We start from the raw sequence: 22,349 nt of genomic DNA, 5'->3' as shown, positions 1-22,349 counted from the left end.
CAAGAATCATGTCACTCTTGTTCCATGTTTAGTGCCTATGTCTAAAATGACACTTGGAGCTTAGCAGATGTTTGGTTACATGGTTTGATAAGTCTGTTTTCTTTTTTTCTATTTTTTTTTTTTTTTGAGACAGCCTCAAGCTGTTGCCCTGGGTAGAGTGCCATGGCATCACAGCTCACAGCAACCTCCAACTCCTGGCCTTAAGTGATTCTCTTGCCTCAGCCTCCCAAATAGCTGGGACTACAGGCATCCACCACAATACCCGGCTATTTTTTGGTTGTAGTTGTCATTGTTGTTTGGCAGGCCCAGGCTGGATTCGAACCTGCCAGCTCTGGTGTATGTGGCTGGCGCCCTAGCTACTTGAGCTACAGATGCTGAGCCAAGTCTATGTTTTTTTACCACTTTAAAAATGTCAATGTCTCCAATGCCCACAAAAGTATCCAAATTACTCTACATGGTATAGAAGCCACTTGCTGTTAAGTGAATGGATGAATGAGCTGATGGTGGGCCATTTTGGCATGGTAGGATGATCGCTGCATGTTGAGTGATGAGGTATGACTTACAGATAATCTTTGCTCCTGGGAATTAGGACATGTCTACAAATACTAGGCATGGCTATTTAACACGTCTACTGACATGATATTAACAGCTACTGGACAAGTACCCACTTTGGGTCAGGCACCAAGCCAGGTCCTTCAAATATTTTATCTTTTTAATCCTTCCTATGATAAAGAAAGGCATTTTCTCACAATATAACAAAGACATCTGTACCAGAATGTTTATTGCAGCCCAATTCATAATTGCTAAGTCATGGAAAAAGCCCAAGTGCCCATCGACCCACGAATCGACTAGCAAATTGTGGTATATGTACACCATGGAATATTATGCAGCCTTAAAGAAAGATGGAGACTTTACCTCTTTCATGTTTACATGGATGGAGCTGGAACATATTCTTCTTAGCAAAGTATCTCAGGAATGGAAGAAAAAGTATCCAATGTACTCAGCCCAACTATGAAGCTAAATTATAGCTTTCACATGAAGACTATAACCCAACTATAGCACAAGACTATGAGGAAAGGGCCAAGGAAGGGCAAGGGAGTGGGGAGGTTAGGGTGGAGGGAGGCTAATGGGTGGGGCCACACCTACGGCGCATCTCAGAATGGGTACAGGCAAAACTTACTAAAGGCAGAATACAAATGTCTACATACAATAACTAAGAAAATGTCATGAAGGCTACGTTGAACAGTTTGATGAGAATATTTCAGATTGTATATGAAATCAGCACATTGTACCCTTTGACTGCACTAATGTACACAGCTATGATCTAACAATAAAAAAAAAAAAAAAAGAATTGAGGGCCATCAAAGTCTTGGTCTAGAGAGGAGAGGGAGGGATGAAGAAAGGGAATTCAAGGAGTAAGGGTGAATCAAAACCAGAAGGCTAATGATGTGTGTGGGTGCTACACAGAGGGAACAGGTGGGTGCAACAGGATCTCTGAAGGCGGAAATTTCAGAAACATTGCTGTGAGGATGAAGACAGGGCAAGAAGGAAACAGCAGAAACCACAGGCTTTTGTGGAGTCAAGGGCTTTCGGCCAAACATGAGGCATCCACTGTCCAATATTTGTTTTTATTTCCCTGCATGGTTAATTATTGTAGCCAGTGTCTGATAAGGCAGCCGCCCTCCTGCCCAGAGAGCCAGGGTTATCTGCAGTTTTATAGCCCTGTCACGCAGTAATGAAGCAGATAAACTCCTAGGCGGTGGCTAGGTGGTGGTCAGTAATTAAAAACTCTGCTGAGAAATATGGGCAAGAAGTAGAAAATATCTGGTAGAAAGAGACCAAAAGAGAGGAAGAGAAGTAGTGATCTGAGCTGGGTCAATGGCCCCTGGGCTTCCACAATAAGCTTCCTAAACCCTGGCTCAGCTCCCTGACTCCTGCAAAAATCAACACCCTAGAGGGAGGCTTCAGTGCTAGGTGCTTAGCCCACATTTCCTCAAAACAACTGCAGGAGGTGGCTATTAGTCCATCTTCCCTGGGAACAAACAGCATCAAAGAGGCCAGTTAGGCTGGGCAGGCAGATGGCTCATGCCTGTAATCCTGGCACTCTGGGAGGCTAAGGCCAGAGGATCCCTTGAGCTCAAGGGTTTAAGACCAGCATGAGAAAAAGCGAGATCCTGTCTCTACTGAAAATAAAAAAACTAATTGGGTGTTGTGGGGGGCACTTCTGGTTCCAGCTACTCAGGAGGCTGAGGCAGGAGGACCACTTGAGCTCAGGAATTTGAGGCTGCAGTGAGTTATGGTAATGCCACTGTACTGAGTGAGAATCTGTATTGAAAAAAAAAAAAACCAAGGAAAACAAAAAGCCAGTTGACTCTTTTTTTTTTTTTTTTTTTTTTGTAGAGACAGAGTCTCACTGTACCGCCCTCGGTAGAGTGCCGTGGCGTCACACGGCTCACAGCAACCTCTTAACTCTTGGGCTTACGCGATTCTCTTGCCTCAGCCTCCCGAGCAGCTGGGACTACAGGCGCCCGCCACAACGCCCGGCTATTTTTTGGTTGCAGTTTGGCCGGGGCTGGGTTTGAACCCGCCACCCTCGGCATATGGGGCTGGCGCCCTACTCACTGAGCCAGCCAGTTGACTCTTTTTAAGCTTAAATCTATTGCTTGTCAGTTTCTATGTTAAGCATTTCCCATATTTAATCCTAGCGGTCAGCTGTAATTTGAATTTAGTATAACTTTCATGTATCACAAAATATTATTATTATTTTGATTTATTCCTCACCCCTAGAATTCATAAGTGCAAAAAACATGCTTAGCTCATGAACTGTACAAAAACAAGCTGCAGATTTGCTTCCTTTTTGTAATATATGAAAATGACTCAAAATTCAAATTTCAGTATCCACAAATGAAGTTTTTAAATGGCTTTATGGAGATATAATTTGTACACCAGAAAGCAAGTCAGTGGCTTTTAGTATATTTAAGGGGGTACTGAAAAAATCAGTAGATAAGTAGTGTTTAATTTTTTTTTAGAGACAGAGTCTCACTTTATTGCCCTCAGTAGAGTGCTGTGGCTTCACAGCTCACAGCAACCTCCAACTCCTGGGCTTAGGTGATTCTCTTGCCTCAGCCTCTCGAGTAGCTGGGACTACAGGTGCCCGCCACAATGCCCAGCTATTTTTTGTTGTACTTTGGCGGGGGCCAGGTTCAAACTTGCCATCCTTGGTATATGGGGCCAGCACCCTACCCACTGAGCCACAGGTGGCACCCTATTACAATTTTTTAAAATTAAAAGTAATGCCCCCCCTTAAATCCATAATGAACAAAGTATCAACATTTTACATAGAGCCTGGTCAGTATCCCACAGCATACTGGAGACCACAAGAAAGGAAAAAATCCCTAATACGGATCCTGTCTTCATTTAAAATTTTAATATTTTATTCATGGTTTTTTTTTCCCATTGATTTTTGATATTTTAAATATGACATTAAATGTTTATCTTGATTCCTGATTTTTTTTTTTTTTTTGAGACAAAGTCTCACTCCACTGCCTGGGGGTTTAATGCCCTGGTGTCATTATAGCTCACAGCAGCCTCAAACTCCTGGGCTCAAGATCCTTATTGCCTCAGCCTCCAGAATAGCTGGGACTACAGGCGCCTGCCATGACACCTGGATAATTTTTCTATTTTTAGAAGAGACAGGGTCTCACTTTTGCTCAAGCTTGTCTCAAACTTCTGAGTTCAAGCAATCTACCTGCCTCAACCTCCCAGAGTGCTATGATTACAGGTGTGAGCCACTATCCCTGGCCTATTACTGTTTATTTTTATGTCACCTTAAATTTTGCAACCAAAGAGAGGGGAGCCCCTGGTTACAGGAAGTGGTATTTAAGGTAAAGGCTAATTCCTAGGACCCAGGTTGCCTTATAAATGACAAATTTTTCATTTATATTGTAAAAAAACATGTTAACAATGTTATCTAAGTTTTCGTGAAAATACTTCCCCTGCCAATTTTAAAAATAAGCGATTGTTGAGAAAAAATATAAACCATCAAATAGTAAAAAGAAAATAAAATTCACTCCAAATCCCATCACCCAGAGATAATCTCTGTAAACACATTCTGTGCTTGCCCTTCACAGAGATGGACCAGTTTTCATTTTATATAAGTGAGATCACATTGAGCACGCTGTTCCGTAATGTTTCTTTTTCACTCAACAGTATGTCACGGGCATCTTTCTATCTCAGTAAATACAGACCCACAGCATCATTTTTAACGGCTGCATAGTACTCCATCATAAGGATGCCACATTTAAATAATAAACTCCTTACCCACGAGCATCTGGACCATTTGAAGTAAATAAATTACTTCAGATCATTTTCAAACAACAGATGTCATCTTTGCCTTCTCTTCCTGGGTACATATGACATATTTTTACATGGCTGATATCATAGTGAGCATTCAATTTTATATTCTGCAATGCTTAATGTATTGTAAACATTCATTCCCCCATGTTGTTTTACAATCTTCATCCAAGTTTCTCTTATTCCAGAGGTCAGCAAAGTTCACATATTCTTGATTGCTTATTGAATAATCTTTTAACAATGTTTTCATAAAAACATTCTTAACTTGCTGGCCACAGAAAAACAGGCATCTGGCTGGATTTTGCCCATAGTTGGCCAGATTATGGATCATTTTGTCACCCATCCTTGTCTGTATGCTGCAATGAAGGTCTCTCTGCATACAAGATTTTTCCTTCCTTTGAACCATGTCCTTTGTATAGTAGCCCAGGAATGAGATTACTAGATCAATAAGCAGCATCATTTTTAATGAAATATATATTGCCATATTATAAAATTTTGCCATCCAGCAACTTGTGAACATACAGGTTTCTTACAACCTCACCAGCATTTGGTGGTTCAGTTTAAATTTTATGCTAATACAGCAGGTATAATATGGTAACTTATTTTCATTGCTACATCTGGTTGTTCTCAAAGGGGATGTTTTCCGTGTGTCCGATTGCTCTTTGTTGAGTAGTTTTAGAGAAGCTTCACATTAGCATCAGCTGAGCCCCTTTCTCCAGTTCAAAGATGGGATGCTCTTTGGCTCAGATGCGAGTTTGCATGTAACCCCTCGGCCAGTTCTGCTGCATTCAAATGACAGAGAAGAGCCCAGTGAGGCCTTATGTCTCTGTGGCAGCAAAAAGAACTAGAAAGTAGGTCGAGGAATTAATCCTGCTGGTTCCAGTAATTAGAGTAGACAATGGGGTCGAAAGTTCAGGCTGAGCCCAGAATGTAGCCTGAGTGTCCCTTGCCAGACCCGGACACATTGCCCCCTGCACTCTGCACTCTTCCCCATCACTGGCAGTCCCCAAGTGCATTTTCTTTTCCCCTTCCCCCACTTTAGGGAGACACATTTGGCTTTTTCTCTCATGTAAAGTCTGATGGTCCTAGAGGCGGAAATGATCCCACTGAGAAACCTCTTCCCTTCTAAAGGGAACTCTCGAGGTTGTCTTCCTCCTTGTTTTTGGTAACAGGTGAGGTTAGTTACCCATTACTGTATGAGTTCAACACAAACTGAGATACTGCCTTTACTTCTACAGCTGGTTGCTCATAACTCTTTATCCAGCACTACTGATGCACTGAAATGATCAACAGAGGCTAATACAGCGGCAGTCAGGTAGAAGGATTTCAAGTATGAGGTCAGGGTTGAACTTAACAACAGAGTCTTTCTAGTACTTCCCTCCCAGGTCTTTTACTTAAAGATGGCAAATTCAATTGGCTACAGAAACGGACTATTAGAACACAACTAAGTAAAGGAAGCTGGGGGATGTGCAAAAGGGAGTGGTGAGGACTATGGGGAACAGAAAAGTGCATTCTTATCCCCAAAGCATTTACACTCAAAATTTATTTTAAAAAACTATGGTTCCAGACTGGGCTCAGTGGCTCATAGCTATAATCCCAGCACTCTGGGTGGCCATGGCAGGAAGATTGCTTGAGGCCAAGAGTCTGAGACCAGCCTGAGCAAGAACAAGACCCCATCACTACAAAAATAGAAAAATTAACTGGGCACTGTGGTGGGAGGAGGTTGAGCCCAGGAGTTTGAGGTTGCAGGGAGCTATGATGATGCCACTGCACTCTAGTCCAGGCAACAAATTAGACAGGAAGGAAGGAAGGAAGGAAGGAAGGAAGGAAGGAAGGAAGGAAGGAAGGAAGGAAGGAAGGAAGGAAGGAAGGAAGGAAGGAAGGATGGATTATAGTTCCGGCCCAACAAAACAGGTTTGCAAGCCTGAAGGCCTGAACTGGGCCCCTGCAGACCCCAGCTTGTGAATTCCAGAACAGTCTTCAGCCCTTCCATCTCTGTCTCTGCATCTGCTTCCATGTTCCCATTTCCACTTCCCCAGCCTTTCTCAGCTTCTCTTTGCTGGGGCTCACCTCAACTCCATTGTGAGAGGAGCCAAACTTTCTGCCAAAGAATCAGCTCGGGGTAGGTGGGCAGCACTTCTGCAGATGATGTGCTATGGTCTCCACCAGATGCCACAGCTGTGGGCAAGACGGAGGGTAGGTAATCTAGTCTGAACATCTCCAGTTGTAAGGAACAGAGATCCACACAGCCTCATCTGAACAAGACAGGATTTATTTTAAAGACACAAGGATGGGAAATAAAAATCAGAAAGGTCTCCTGAGAAATAAACAGGGAGTAGGGAAGGGGAGGCATTCCAGGGCTGTGACAAGGCCGATTCCCAGAGATGGGACTTGGGGGCAGGCAAGTATATTAAAATGGGTCTGTTTCCTAGGATTTAGGAGCATATGTGTCCTTGGGTTTAATAAGCACAAGATTACTAGGGTTTTAGACCAAGTCCAGTGAGTACCCACCAGAAATACTACCTACGCTGACAACCACTGACCCACCTGTTTTCCCATCCTGCATGTAGAATTCAACCTTCCACCAAGGCAGCAGGAATCAGTTGACAAAGCCTCATTAATTAAGCTCAACAAGCTGTGTGGCCATAAATTAAAAGAGATTCCTCTTTCTGTATGCTGAATTAGAACCCCACACTATGAGCCTGGGGAACGAGAAGGACCCTATCTTGCCTGATTCCTCAGACTTTTGTCTCTGGGCCCCCAGGCTGGGTCTAGGCTGGTGTTTGGTTTCTGGGGTCAGAGCTGGAGTGAGCAAGTATGAAACTCCAAATAGCTAAGTGCAGAATAAGCCAGAGATGAGAGCAAGCTGAGTCCTTAGAGATGGGGATGATTAAGGACAATGTAAGCTGAGTGAGGTTAACAAGTCTAAGGAGAAGAAACTAGAAACATGAATCTAGCCTAAAAGGACTAGAAAGAGAGAGAATGGTTAAGATCATACTGACCTTCCTTTGATTTCTTAAAAATACCAACCACTTTCCTGATTTAGATCTTTAGCATGTGGTTCTCTGACCTAGAATATTCTTCACTTGATTCTTTGCATGGCTGATTACATGCTTGAGACCTAAGCTTTATTGTCACCTTCTCCGTAAGGCCTTCAACAGTGGATACCATTAATTTTGTATACCTAGTATTCATACCCATTTGGGGAGTAACAGCATCATTTCTGGTGTATTTGTCAGCTTTGCTGCAGTAACAAACAACCCCAAGTTTAATGGTTTCCTACAACAACCATTTATTTCATGTTTGCTACATTTCAGCTGCTGCAGCTCTGCTCCACACATCTGCCATTCTGGAACACAGGCTGAAGGAGCAGCTCATATTTGGGACATTCTGCCCTTATGACAGATGGGAAACAGCAGGTGACAGAACTGAATCACACAATCTCTCTTAAAGCTTTTGACCAGACTTGGCATTCGTCATATCTGCTCACAGTCCATTGACCAAAACAAGTCATGTTTCCAAGTCTGCCAGGGTGGGGGAAGGAGACTCCACCTGTGGGAGGCACTGTAATTTTCATGGCAATGAACATGGATGTATAATCCCATTACAGGGAAGGGAGCAAACAGTTGGGAATGATAATATGATCTACCACAATTACCTAAAAATACGTCTGGCTGCAATTTACGGAAGACTACCTAATAAGCAATTACTTAAAACAAAATAGGGATTTGTTTTTCTCACCAAACAAGAGATCTGGCTCAGGTGATTCCAGAGTTGGTTCAGCAATATCACACAGCAATATCATGGTTTGCATCTCTATGATTCTCCTGGGCTTCCTCTTGTGGTTGTAAGAGAGCAGATAGATGCTGTTCCAGGCTTTATATCCAAGTTCAAAACAAGAAGTAGTATGTGGTGGGATTGGCAATATCTGTCACCCTTTGGGTTCTCACTCTGTCACCCAGTATAGAGTGCTGTGGCATCAGCCTACCTCACAGCAACCTCAAACTCCTGGATTCCTCAACCTCTAGAATAGCTGTGACTACAGGTGTCTTCCAAGACACCTGGCTAATTGTCATATATATATATATATATATATATATATATTTTTTTTTTTTTTTTTAGCAGAAATGAGGTTTCCCTCTTGCTCAGGCTGGTCTCCATCTCCTGAGCTCAAGTGATCCTCTTGCCTCAGCCTCCCAAACCACAGCACTCAGCCCTGAGGTTGCATAATTTATAAGGACAAGTTTATTTGGCTCACAGTACTTCAGGGTGTATAAGAAGCAGGGTGCCAGTATCTGCTTCTGGTGAGGGCCTCAAACTGCTTCCACGTTAGCAGAAGCTACAGAAGGGCAGGGGTGCTGATGTGTGCAGAGATCACATAAGTAGAGAGGAAGCAAAGGGAGAGAAAACTGATCATCACTGCAAATGGTGTTTGCAGGAAAGCAACCCCAAGAGCCGGCTTCACGCAAAGGAGAGAAGCTGCACCTCATCCTCTTGGTTTCCAGGGCTCCACATACTCAGAGAAACTTCTCCAGCAATGAACTATAGAAACTATCTCTGAAAATATAGTCTTATATTTGAGTATTAATGACTAACTATTCAATGAATAAAGGACATTTCAGACATTTAGAGGTCAGAATGGAAATGTTAATGTTATTTATGGATACCAGTTGTTTAAAGTGTGGTTTGTGGGTAACTCATTGTGGTGTGAAGGTGCAGAGTCAGGGCTGACATTAAGAGTAGCTGGAAGTGGGCAGGGTGCAGTGGTGCACACCTGTAATCCTAGCACTCTGAGAGGCCGAGGCTGGTGGATAGCTTGAGATCAGGAGGGAGCGACCCGCCTGAGCAAGAGGAAGACCCAATCTTTACTAAAAATAGAAAAAGAGTGCAGGCATGGTGGTGGGCCCCTGCAGTCCCAACTACTCGAGAGGAATGTTCAAGCCCAAGAGTTTGAGGTTGCTGTGAGATGATGCCAGAGCACTCTATCCAGGGTGACAGAAGTGAGACTCTGTGTCAAAAAAAAAAAAAAAGAGAGAGAGTAGCTGGAAGTGTCAGGGATTTTGATGTGGGAAGCTAAAGCACTTCAGAGAGGAGATTTAATGAATTCCCAGATTCTAGAACAACAGCTCTTGAATGCTTTTGATTTTTGGCTCAATTTTTAGGCAAGGCCAAAGACCTTTGCTCCCATCTACAACCACCAGCTCCGGCTTTCTGACTGGTGCGGGGGAAGTTTGGCAGTGCTGGTCAGCACCACGCCAGACACAGACTTCCAAGAAGAACACTGCAGTGAGTTCTGGGTAAGCCCCAGTAACATACTAATTTTAGTTATGACTCGTCAATTGTAGTAACTCACTTAGTAGGTTCCTAGAAAGTGGCACTTAGTCATGCATAAGGCTGGAAATTGATGGATATATGTGCAACTTATTCATGAGAACCGGAGGAGGAGTGTGGCCTTTTGGGATCAGCTGGTGACCTTTAGAAGAGAGCTTAGACCCATGCAGTGGGCTGCCGGCCACATACCAAGAACTGCTCCACTGCGACCTGCAGGCTGCAGAGGTGTGGGGGCTGGGCTCCACAGTCCTACAGCAAGAGTCTGCCTACTCAAAGTGCAGTTGGAATTGTCCGTACAATGAATAAACAATACCTCCCACACGTAGACATATGACTAGTTTCTCAGCGCCCGTGCAGTTTTTAAAAATTCTTTAAAAGTGTATAATAATTCATAGTAGCTTTATGTTGCTATGCCTTTTCTCTTGCCAGATTCATGCACAGCTTAGTGAGATTTGGGGAGGTTTTCAAAAGGGCATCCTGGTACTAAGCGTTGGGATAAGGTTGAGAATCATCCCTGCACAACAAAAGGGATGATCAGGTTTATGTCTCTTTCAGCTACAGCTACTCAAGGTCCTGAAGGACAAGTTCAGTCCTCATATTTTGGGTTGGCACTTGGGCCCCCGACCTGGCCCTTTGTCTTCTGTGGCTCACACTCACTTTCTCATCACCAAGGTGAGCACTGCAGAGTTGGATCTGCATAAGTTAAATGGACTTCTGGTGCAGCCTCCTGGTAAGAAGCTCTTAATGTTATTTTTACAAGTTGCATTACAAAAAAAAAAAAGTTACCAAGAGTCCCTTCCTGTCCACCTCTCTGCTCTGCCTTCTTTGGCCTGGCTTCCTTTGCAGCCAGGGCCTCCCACAGGTGGCCACTAGCAGCTCTAGGCTCACATTCTATCAGTTTAGCAGTCTCACTGAGAAAAGAAAGCCTCTCTCCCCATGGTTTCAGCAAAAAAATAGCTGCCATTCATTGAGTGCTTCTTCAGAGCTAAGCCCACCTCCTGGGAATGGTCCACAATTCTCTCATTTATCCCTCACAATGGCTCTGTGATGTTGTTGCTATTATTATCCCACTTTAAAGTGGGGAGACTGAGGTTACATAAACTTACTCAAGGTCACAGGGCTACAAAATGACAGAGCTAGAGCCAATGTTCTTAGTAGTCATGCTAGACGGCCCACTGCCACCAAGGACTTTCCTGCAGTTATTTCCCAAATCTCTGGGATTGGGCAGGGCTTGGGTTTAGCAACAGATACTAAATATCAGCCCTGTTTAGCCATTTTGAATAACTCACCTTTATTCCCATCTCACAGATAAGGAAACTGAGGCTTAGAGAGGTTAATTAACTTTCCCAATCTCCCACAGAGTAGAAAATTAGGGATTAAAACCTAAATTAGATGGATTCCAAAGCTCCACAGTGAAAGCCTTTGCACGTGGTGGTTGCTAAGCCTGGAACAAACATCCCTCGGATGTCCGTGTGACTCACACCCAGCTCAACCTGCGTTTTCTCCAGTCTCTCTTCAGTGAAGCTTTCCCTAATTGCCCTATTTACAATTGCAATCTGCACCCCCACCCCCCACCTTTACTTAATCTCTTTTACCTGGGTCTATTTTTCTTGCAGAGCATTTATAACCTCCTAACACAGAATTAACTTTTTTTTTTGAGACAGAGTCACTTTGTCAGCCTTGGTTGAGTACTATGGCATCATAGCTCACAGCAATCTCAAATTCTTGGGCTCAAGCAGTCCTCTTGCCTCAGCCTCCCAAGTAGCTGGGACTATAGGTGCCTGACACAACACCTGGCTATTTTTTAGAGACGTGGTCTTACTCCCGGTCAGACTGGTCTCAAACTCCTGAGCTCAAGCAATCCGCCCACTTCTACCTCCCAGAGTGCTAGAGAATTAGCTTATTTATTTTACTTTGTTGCTTATTATTGATCTCCCTTTGCTACAATGTAAGCTTGGTAAAGGCCGGGATCTGATATATCCTAACTTGCTAGAATAGGACCATGTACATAGTAGGTACTCAAGAAATATTTGTGAGTGAACGAATGAACAAATGAATTCACCAAACATTGATTTGCTAAGACATGGGTCATGACAGATGACAAAGAAATCATTCCAGTGTCATGGCTTAAATTCTATGGCAAGTCTCATCAGAGTGGACAGGAACATGGAGAAGGGACAAAGGGCGTGTGGACCCAGAACCTCAGATAGCCTGGGAGAGGGAAGGAGCCTCTTAGAGGTCAGGCTGACAAAAAGGAAGTGGGAACTTAGGAAATAGAGTGGACAGGCTTCATCTTGTTCTGAGTTGGCTTTCAATCAGCTAAGCTCTATAGGAATTTAGGAACAGTCTCCCAAACCCACAAGTGACTCTGGGCCATGCTTCGATTTCCTTCTTTGCAAATGAGCATTTGTTGTAAAGATCAGTATACATGTAGGTTCTGTGATGGGGAGGAGCAGAAACAGATCCAGTTAAAAAAGAAATAATTTATTGGGAGGCTGTGGGGTAGCTCTAGACAAAGAAAAAATGAATCTCTAGCCTGACAAAGAGTGTGACCCAGACACACGGTCACAGGAACTCAAGACAGATGACCACCAGATGACTGAGCAGGAGCCCACCCTCCCAAACCTGCATGCCCCACTCCAGAGTCAAACTCCTGGGTGGAATCCTTCACCGGCCTTGCTTGGATTATACCTCAAGGCTGGCTCAGTTGAAACAGGTTTGTTCAACCCCAACTGCATCCCGGGCTCTATGGTAAGGCCTACACATGCAGCCATGGACAACGTAGACAAGGTCTCACCTGAGGAGTCTCAGCATGGAGAAAACAGACCACAGTCCTGTAAACAATCAAGGAAGGGAATCGGAGGTTGCAACTAGGGCTTTGCAGAAAATGAAATAGGGCAGATCCAGAGAAGGCTCCTGGAAGAGGGAGCATTTGTGACAGGACTTGTAGGGGAAAGATAGAGGAGCAATACAAAGCTAGGTTTGGGAAATTGTTAAATAAATTCAGAAAAGACAGAAAGTGCAGGGCATGTCCAGGGAATAGAAGTAAGCCAAGGAAAAGTGTGGGCATAGAAGCAGAAAGGATGTAAGTGTCTCATCCCGGAGAACCTCAAAAGCTGAGATTATACATCATACATCATCTTTCAATTCAGAGGGTTCAAGTGGAGGGTATCAGTTCACACAGAATGGACCTCTCTTCCTCATTTCTTCTGGAACCTCCTTTCCCCCTGCTCTCATGTTTTTGTTTTTGCTGTTTTTGTTTGTTAAGGTAGAGTCTCTCTCTGTTGCCCTGGGTAGAGTACCATGATGTCATAGCTCACAGAATCCTCAAACTCCTGAGCTCAAGCTATCCTCCTGCCTTGGCCTCCTAGAGTGCTAGGATGACAGTTGTGAGCTACTGTGCCCAGCTAGAATTACATTTTAGAATTTCAACTAGAATTCCCCCAGTTAGAATTACATTACAGGAAGATTCCAAATGGAATGGGATGCTGCAACCAGAAGGGTGAATCATGTTGGGCAGAGTCAGGAGAGAGAGGTTGGTTGTATCAAATCCATTCATTCGTTCAACAATGAATACTATTGAACGCCTACTATATGCCAAGCTTATGCTTGATATAGAGCCATGGACTCCTGGACTACAGAATTGTCCCTCCAATGCTTGCTGTTGGTTGCTTCTGTTCTTCAAGTTTAAATTTCTGAACTAGGTCTGATTCTCTTGTGTTTCGAGTCCACCTATATTATAGGTCATGAGCTAGTCCAATCAGGGAACATCCTGGCATAGAAAACAGTGGACCAGGAATTCCCAAAGCAGAGGGCTGCAGGCAGGGTGGTTTCTGTACAAAGGGAAGTGGGGTATGACAGGCATCATGTCAACATAACCCCACTGTCATAAGCAAAGATCATTTACAGTAGGTCAGCCACATCACTGAACCCAATGCATCACTCCTATTAGCGACGGATTTGTTTTTGTTTCCTTGCTTATTTTTTATTTTATTTTTATTTATTTATTTTTTGTTGAAACAGAGTCTCACCTTATGCCCTGAGCAGAGTGCAATGGCATCATAGCTCACTGCAACATCAGACTCAGGCTATAGGCATCCCACTGCCTCAGTCTCCGGAAGCCACTAGGATTACAGGCACTCGCCTTGGCTCCTGGCTGGGTTTTTCCATTTTTTTAAGGAGTTGGAGTCTCCTCTCACTCAGGCAAGTCTCAAACTCCTAAGCTCAAGCAATTCTCCCTCCTCAGCCTCCAACAGTGCTGGGATTACAGGCGTGAGCCACGACGTCCAGCTGTTTTTGTTTCTGAAACAGAGTCTCACTCTGTCACCCTGGGTGGAGTGTCATGGCATCATCAGAGCTCACAGCAACCTCAAACTCTTGGGCTCAGGTGATCTTCAGCTTCCCAAGTAGGGAAGGCATACACCATAATGCCCGGCTAGTTTTTCTATTTTTAGTAGAGATAGGGTCTCACTCTTTGTTCAGGCTGATCTTGAACTCCTGAGTTCAAGGGATCTGCCCACCTCAGACTCCCAAAAGGCTAGGATTATAGGCATGAGCCACTGAGTTCAGCTCTACCAACAGATTTGTACTGGTGCTGGGTACAGTCCTATACCCAGGACATTCGAACAGTCACAGAGGTTGGAAAAAAATGATTACAAACTCTCCTAATGCATATGGTGTCCATGGTGGGGATGCAAGTTATCACAGAACATTTTTTTTTTACCACTGAACTTGCATTGCACCATTTGAATATTGTTAAATGATTTATACTTTGAAAGGAACTGTATATCCCCATTGCAGAGGATGAGAGGCAAGATTAGCTCGTGGCTGGTTATCTCTGAAAAAGAGGCATAGTGGTACAGAGTGGGGAGGCAGACATTCACACGATTGCACGTGGGCCTGCCTTTCTGAAGAACAATTTGTCCACAGGTATTAAGCACTAAAAATTCACAATCCTTTTGATCCAGCAAGTCTAGGAATTTATCCTAAGGCCATAATCAGAAATGTATGAGAAAATGTTCCCCCAACATGGTTCACTGTGGCATTAACATAATACCAAAAAATTAGAAGCAACTTAAATGCCCAAAAATATGGGACTAGCGAAGTAAATGCTGGCACGTCCATCTAATAGACTCAATGCAGTCCAAAAAGAAAAAAGTGGAGAAGAGTATTAAATGACCTGGGAAAATGTGACATACTAAAAAACAGGCCAGGAAGCATTATGAACAATACATGGCTTTTGTAAAGTTAGTTGTGGAAATCTTTAAGTACTAGGGATAGCATGGAGGAATAATTGAGCAATGAAGGGCAAGGGCTTTGAGTTTAGACTGACGTGAGTTCAATTCCTAACTCCACTACTTATCAACTTGAACAGTTACCCTCAGCTTCCTCATCTGTGAAATGGGGCTAGGATAGTGACCAGCTAATAATTAAGGGAGGATACTCATTAAATAGATTGTCTTAACCAAAACAGTGTGTGTGTGTGTGTGTGTGTGTGCTCATTGCAGATGCTTCTTGCTGCAGTTGGGTCTTTCCGAATTAGGCAAGTATTGATTTTGCAATTAGGAAGAAGGTTATTAACATAAAAAGGAAAAGGAATAATAGGTTAGAGAAGAGCCCTGAGACTATTATTCTGCATCAGAAATGTCATCAGGACAGAAGGAATGTCAACTGTGTGGTGATTTGCCACACAAATTTTGCTCTCAGAGTCGTCTGTTTCGAATCATTTTGTGGCATTTCTGTTCCTCTTTTTCTTAAGGACTTGTTCCAAGAATTAAAAAAAAAATTTTTTTTAATAAAAAAAAAAAAAAGGAAAATCCCCAAACTTCAAGCCATGTGGGTGCATGCAATTTGCAGAAAATATTTTCAAAATGTTGTAGCCAATACAGACCATGTTTTAAACCTCAAATATCTAAGTTATGCTTGTAAACCACACAAAGTCTCTGTTCGGTAACACCTTGTTGGAAATAATCTAAAGGTTCCAGGGACATTCATTGGTTTTGCCTGCCCAGAGTCCATCGTCACCCCACCCCAACTCCTACCCCCATCTTCTGGCATCCGAACCTGGGTATTTCGCTAGGAAATTGCCCCCTTTCCCTTAGAGCTATGTGGTTCAAGGGGCCCACTCATGTCTTGGCTGTAGAAGTAGAGGTGACCCAGTTCTGACTAACAAGAATACTGCATTATTTTGGCCACGTGATTGACTCAAGGATGGGCATGTGACCCAAGCTGAGCCAATCAGAGCCCTGGGGTTTGGGCTGGAATTATTGAGAAGTAGGTGCTCTCTTTCCTCGGACGTGCTACCTGATAGAATTAAGGCTGAAACTGCTGGAAACAGCTTTAACACCATTTAGGGAAAGCCTCCCTGAGGAGAATGGAACAAACACAAAGAAAGGACCGTCAAGAAATGGACAAAGTCAAATCCCTGCTGACATCCTTTAAGCCCTAGACAGTCAGCCATGCCTAACGCTAGCCAATCTGAGTTGGTTTTCTGAGGCTGACAACAGACAAAGTTCCGACTACTACAGAAGATCAGTCTGAAGTGGCAGAAACATTAATTCCATTATATGTTTTAAGAGTCAGCATTGTGTATAGTAGTATTTCAGGTGCTAATGACTCATTCAGCGTCTCTTAAGAACAGCCCCTCTAGGACTGGCTTTGGAGAACACCTAAGAGCCCTTTGTAATTAGCTCATTAAAGGAACCCTGGCAAAGTGCTTGTCAACTTACTTGAAAACAGTCTTCTTGAGTAGGCTAAGCCTTTCCCCTGCTACCTCGAATCCATGATTGGGCTTTGCAAGGCACTTTTCAGAGCCAGGACACATATAGTCCTGCCTGCATCCAACCTGTGGCCCAATTGATAGAATTCTCACTAAAATGTTTACCTCTTTATTTGAAATCCTTGAAATACGCGAACAGAAACAGTAACAAAAACAAAACATTGCAAAGAGATTGTATTTTCTAGAAGGAGAGAGAGGGGGAGAGACCAGCCACTGTTATGCATCAGAATGTGCTCTACAGATGATGGTGAGGCTATTTATATTTTATTTTATCACCCTGTTTCCACTTCTTTTGGTGTGTTTCCCAAGCTATAGACTGCTTCTAAATGTTGAGCTCCTGGGTAGTTGTTCTTTTTCCTTTGTCAAAATGTTTTTTTTTTTTTTTGTGGAGACAGAGTCTCACTGTACCGCCCTCTGGTAGAGTGCCATGACGTCACACGGCTCACAGCAACCTCCAGCTCTTGGGCTTACGCGATTCTCTTGCCTCAGCCTCCCGAGCAGCTGGGACTACAGGCGCCCGCCACAACGCCCGGCTATTTTTTTGTTGCAGTTTGGCCGGAGCTGGGTTTGAACCCGCCACCCTTGGCATATGGGGCCGGAGCCCTACTCACTGAGCCACAGGCGCTGCCCCTTGTCAAAATGTTTTGAAGAATACTCAACAATCTGACAGGTCAATTCAAGTCTAAATGAGTCTTTATTGACTTCCCAGTGTTTACAGGACAGGGCCAGGGAATGATGAAAAGATGAGTAACCCTAATCCAGGTCTCCTGGGGGTCACTACCTGGCTGGGGAGATAGAAATGAGGTTTAATGTAGTTAGCCTAGTCTACTTGGGTTCACATCTTGGTTCTGTCACTTTTTAACCAGGTCCTTGGGCAAATTACCAAATCTCCCTGTGCGTCAGTTTCTTCGTCTGTGAAATAGGAATAATAATGATAGTATGTGACTAATGGGCATGTTACAATGATTGAATGAGCTAGTTTATATGAACTTTGTAGAACAATGTCTAGCATTCAGAAAAAATGTCAAAAGTTGTCTTTCTTCTTTATTCTGATTTATTTCTGATTTTGATGTTTCGATGGTTCCTTGACACCTCTCAGATACATCTTGGGATCAAAAATCAGGATGTTTGGTGATAGCCACATATATCCTAAACTACCCTCACCAATCCCTCTGGAAGCAACCACAAAGCCATTTAAAAACCATCTCTCAATACAGTAAGTCCTGCTCAGCCAGTTTATCCCATATTATTCTTTGGTTGAGAACTACATGAAGTTGTTTCCTTGTAATTAGAGATAAAATTATATGATAAATGTTCAGCATTATAAATGCTTTAAAAACATTTATAAACACTGGCTCCTGGCTCCTAGTCAGGCTGGAAAAGGTCCACAAACAAAAAGAAGCTGGTGACTCCTGAGAATGGCATAGAATCAGCCATCCCCAGCTTCCATCCTGACCTCACCTAGTGCATGCACCCATTCCGTAGCCTACAGATGGAGTAGGCTGCACTTACTACATTTTCTTTTTCTTTTCTTATTTTCTTTTTTTTTGAGACAGAGTCTCACTATGTCACCTTCAGTAGAGTGCTATGGCATCACAGCTCACAGCAACGTCCAACTCCTGGGCTTAGGCGATTCTCTTGCCTCAGCCTCCTGAGCAGCTGGGACTACAAGTACCCGCCACAACGCCTGGCTATTTTTTGGTTGCAGTTGTCATTGTTGTTTAGCAGGCCAGGCCGGGCTCGAACCCACCACCTTTGGTGTATGTGGCTGGCACCCTGCTCCCTGAGCTATGGGTGCTGAGCCTGCACTTACTACATTTTTTTCTCTTTCTCTCCACAAGCATACGTAACTAAATCCATGTACGTTCAAGGCTTATAGGATGCAAGTTGCTAGAATTAATTTTGCTTAATATTAAGATAGTTCAATGGTAGAACTATTGGTAGACATCAGGGCCAAGTTTAGCTAACACCTGGGATTCCCAACCCTCCTTTATCTGTAAAGTACTTACTTGGTGTATAAAGAGTACGATCTAGAGTTCAAAGCGTAAGACTCAAGTCCAAAGCCTGGCTCCACTATTTACCAGGTAGTGGCCTTGGCCTGGTCACTTCATTTCCTTCAGTTTCTTCCTATGGAAAAGGAGGATCTTAAAAACATTCACCACCCACAGCTGCTGAGAGAATGAAGATGAACCCACACAACTGTTAGGTTAAAAAGTGCATTCACGTATTATTTATTAACTCAACAAATTCAGCATGGTAACAGGGTCTTGTGATGATTACCCAGTCAGTTCCTGACCTTAGGAAGTGTCAGCTACGTGGAGAAGATAGGGCAGCCAACACATAATGATCCTGTGATGTGGCAAGTGTTATTGTGATTATTTTAGAGTACCCGCCAATACTCCAGTCTTTTTGTAGCTCTAAATGAAATGATTGGTTTTGTTTTGACAGTTAGTTAATGCACGTTTGGACAGCTTCTGGTTTATATTTTAGAAAAGAAACACAATTTGAGGTCTATATACATCCTAAATATCCGTATCCTTGCTTGCCATGTTACTGGGATGATTGGCCAATACAATCAGTCTTTTTTGGTTCAGGGAAGTAATTTTGAATAACTGCTTATGATCAAATTAGACAGATTTGTTTCCCACTAGTAAACAGTAGTTAATGGTTATTGAGTGCACACTAGGCGTATTTTCTGCCGAAAAGCAGTACAGCTTGGCATCAAATAGGCTCCAGGACTTAACTAGCTGTGCAATGTGGGGCCAGTCTTTGAACCTTTGTGAGCCTTTGGGTCTCCTCTGTGAAATGGGGCAGTAATAGGAACTACCTCACTCTGTCAACAGTACGAGTCAGCGGGGTGACTCAGTGGGCTCCAGGGAAGTGTTCAGTAATGGTGGTAATCACCATGAGTCTAGAAGCAGTCTGGGCATAGAGATATTTTGTGCTGGAAAGACCTCTGTGACCACTGAGGCTCTTCAGGGAGGCTGATGGTGTTTAATTCAGGCGTCCTCAAACTTTTTAAACAGGGGCCAGTTCACTGTCCCTCAGACCGTTGGAGGGCCGGAGTATAGTTTAAAAAAAAAAAAAACTATGAACAAATTCCTATGCACACTGCACATATCTTATTTTGAAGTAAAAAACAAAACAGGAACAAATACAATTCACACCGCTTCATGTGGCGGGCGGGCCGCAGTTTGAGGATGCCTGGTTTAATTTAAGGAGAGGTTAAGCTCACATGTAAGCACGTAAGGCAAAAATGCATGGTTCAAATTACCCTGGGAAATTCCCTGCCCAGAGAGTGGGATATACACACATACGGTATTGGGTAGAAAACATTCAGGTTTGAGAACCCCTGAGTCAGACCATAGAAAGGCGTAAAAGTGGGGGGGGGGTTTGACAGCTGCTGGGGCATTCAAACCTTTCTGTCTCTAAGGCAGTGGGTCTCAACTGGGGGGGGATTTTGCCCTCTGGGACATTTGGTATTGTCTCTAGAGACATTTTTGGTTGTCATAACTAGGCAAGGCATGCTACTGGCATCTAGTGGGAATAAGCCAAGGATACTGCTAAACATCCTGTAATCTGTGGTCCCCCACTCCTGAGCTGTGGACCAGTACTGGCCCATGGCTTCTTAGGAATTGGGCTGCACAGCAGAAGGTGAGCAGTGGGTAAGTAAGTGAAGCTTCATCTGTAATTACAGCTGCACCCCATTGCTGGTATCACACTGCCTGAGCACCACCTCCTGTCAGATAATCAGCTGCATTCGCTTCTCAGAGGAGTGCAAACCCTACTGTAAAAGGCACATGGGGGGGATCTGGGTTGTGTGCTCCTCACGAGAATCTAATGCCATCTGAGGTAGAGATGTAATGTGCTTGAATCATCCCGAAAATGTCCCCCTGATGCCATTCTGTGAAAAAGTTATCTTCTATGAAACCAGTCCCTGGTGTCAAAATGGTATAATACAATGTACAGGACAGCGCCCCCAAACAAAGAATTATCCAAGCTAAAATGACGCTCAGGCTGAGGTCTGAAAACCCTGCTCTTCTATCAAATCTATACTTAGGAATGGGAGGGGGGCGGAGTCTGCCGGGATGTTTATGATGGGGTATAAAGAGATGTCGCATATTAAGAGCCCTTCACACTGGGCCAGGCTCATAATAGGTGCTTAATAAACGTTCGCTGGGTTTGAAGTTAAACCTTAATGGGGCCCATCACATACACTCTGTTTTTGAAATGTGGTAGAGAAGAACTCATCACCTGCTTCCTGTCTTTCCGAGCTGGTATTTTCTATTTCACCATGATTGCTCTCATGGAAATATCCTACATGAGAGCAAGGCCCTAAAGCCACACCAGAATATGATTCTGCTCTATCACTAGTATCCACACTCTGATTTGAATTCACAATGACCTCTTTCAACTCCAGGTGGAAAATCTTCCCCTGCAACCACATGATTCTTACGAAAGGAGCGCTCATCTGGACGTGGTGGCTCAAGCCTGTAATCCGAGCACTTTGGGAGACCTAGGTGGGAGGGTCGCTTGAGGCCAGGAGTTCAAGACCAGCCTAGGCAATATAACAAGAGTCCATCTCTACAAAAGATAAAAACAATTAACCAGATGTGGTGGTATCTGCCCACCCCACCTCCAGTCCCAGCTATTTGAGAAGCTGAAGAAAGAGGGATCACTTGCACTCAGAAGTTTGAGGCTGCAGTGAGCTATGATACTGGGTAACAGAGCAAGACCTTGTCTCAAAAAAAAAAAAGGAGCTGTCAGGAGCACAAACTCTACTTTCCCCTAAGAGGCTGGATTTGAAATAGGAGTTCATGGGTCCAAAGCAAGCAAGTGGGAGGCCAGGTAGCCCTCACAACTTGGGAAACTCTCAAGGACCACAAAGGCAAGAAATCTGCTTTTAAATGAAGGAAATGTTTCCATTTTATCTCAATTCTTAATGTATCACATAACTTTAAAAATCACCCCTAGTCCAACTGAAATGTTTGAATCCAAATAATTTGTAAGTCATTTGGACTTTATTCAAATGTAAATTTATCACTTTAATCCTTCTTCCCCTTATTTTTAAAATAAAGACTAATATTGAAAGTTAAGTCTATTGTTAATTTTCTTTTCATTTTAGATTTTTTTCTTTTTTTGAGACAGAGTCTCACTCGGTTGCCCAGGCTAGAATGCTGTGGCATCATAGCTCACAGCAACCTCAGATTCCTGGGCTCAAGCGAGCCTCCCAGCTCAGACTCCTGAGTAGCTGAGACTGTAGGTGCGCACCGCAACACCCAGTTAATGTTCTTATTTTTAGTAGAGATGGGGTCTCACTCTTGCTCAGGCTGGTTCCCCATTTTGCTTTCTACATCACAATTTGAAAATGTGACACCAAAGTTGCTGAGTGTGCGGAAACAAGTGAATTGAGTGAATTCACCTTCTTTTTGAAGACAGCCTGAATCCATAGTTTCAAGTAAGGTGCTTATTTTGTTTATTTGTGATTTGCCTCTTGAAATCATATAAGATACACCCACTTAAGTAAAACAAAACCAAACCACGACAACTACTGTTTTTCCATTTTGAATTCCCAGGGTTTTTACTATAGGGACTTTTTTTTTTCCAAATAAGTCCCTGATGTCATTTTATCCACGAGGCTTCAGTCTGAGTAGTTTTAAAAACAATCTAGAACCAAAATTAATTCTGCCATTTTACAATTTGCTCAGTAAGATGCAGGGAAAAAAAAGAAGAAGAAGTGTATGATTTTCAAGTACTTTCTGCACTCTTGACTAAAAACAGCAGTTTTGTTTTTTTCTTTAAGCAAATGCAATTCTCTGGGTACTTACTGTAAGAGGATTTTAGTCATGGGAGACATTTAAAAAAAGATCTCAAGTGAGAATCTTTC

General features: G+C 43.3%; 1 long non-coding RNA gene and 1 pseudogene across 1 annotated transcript in view; both read right to left on the bottom strand.

Moving 5' to 3' along the window:
• Positions 1-22,349, bottom strand: part of LOC128583071 (uncharacterized) — a 93,235-nt gene that overhangs the window by 67,586 nt on the left and 3,300 nt on the right. Inside the window, exon 2 of the long non-coding RNA XR_008379376.1 lies at positions 18,472-18,589. This is a non-coding gene — a long non-coding RNA (uncharacterized LOC128583071). The remainder of the gene's footprint in view (positions 1-18,471; positions 18,590-22,349) is intronic.
• On the bottom strand, positions 8,746-8,926 carry LOC128585023 (uncharacterized; annotated as a pseudogene).

The sequence above is a fragment of the Nycticebus coucang genome, chromosome 4 (assembly GCF_027406575.1).
Source record: "Nycticebus coucang isolate mNycCou1 chromosome 4, mNycCou1.pri, whole genome shotgun sequence".
Taxonomy (NCBI): domain Eukaryota; kingdom Metazoa; phylum Chordata; class Mammalia; order Primates; family Lorisidae; genus Nycticebus; species Nycticebus coucang.
Note: the sequence above shows the minus strand (reverse complement) of the source record. Positions and strands in the feature narration are given on the sequence as shown.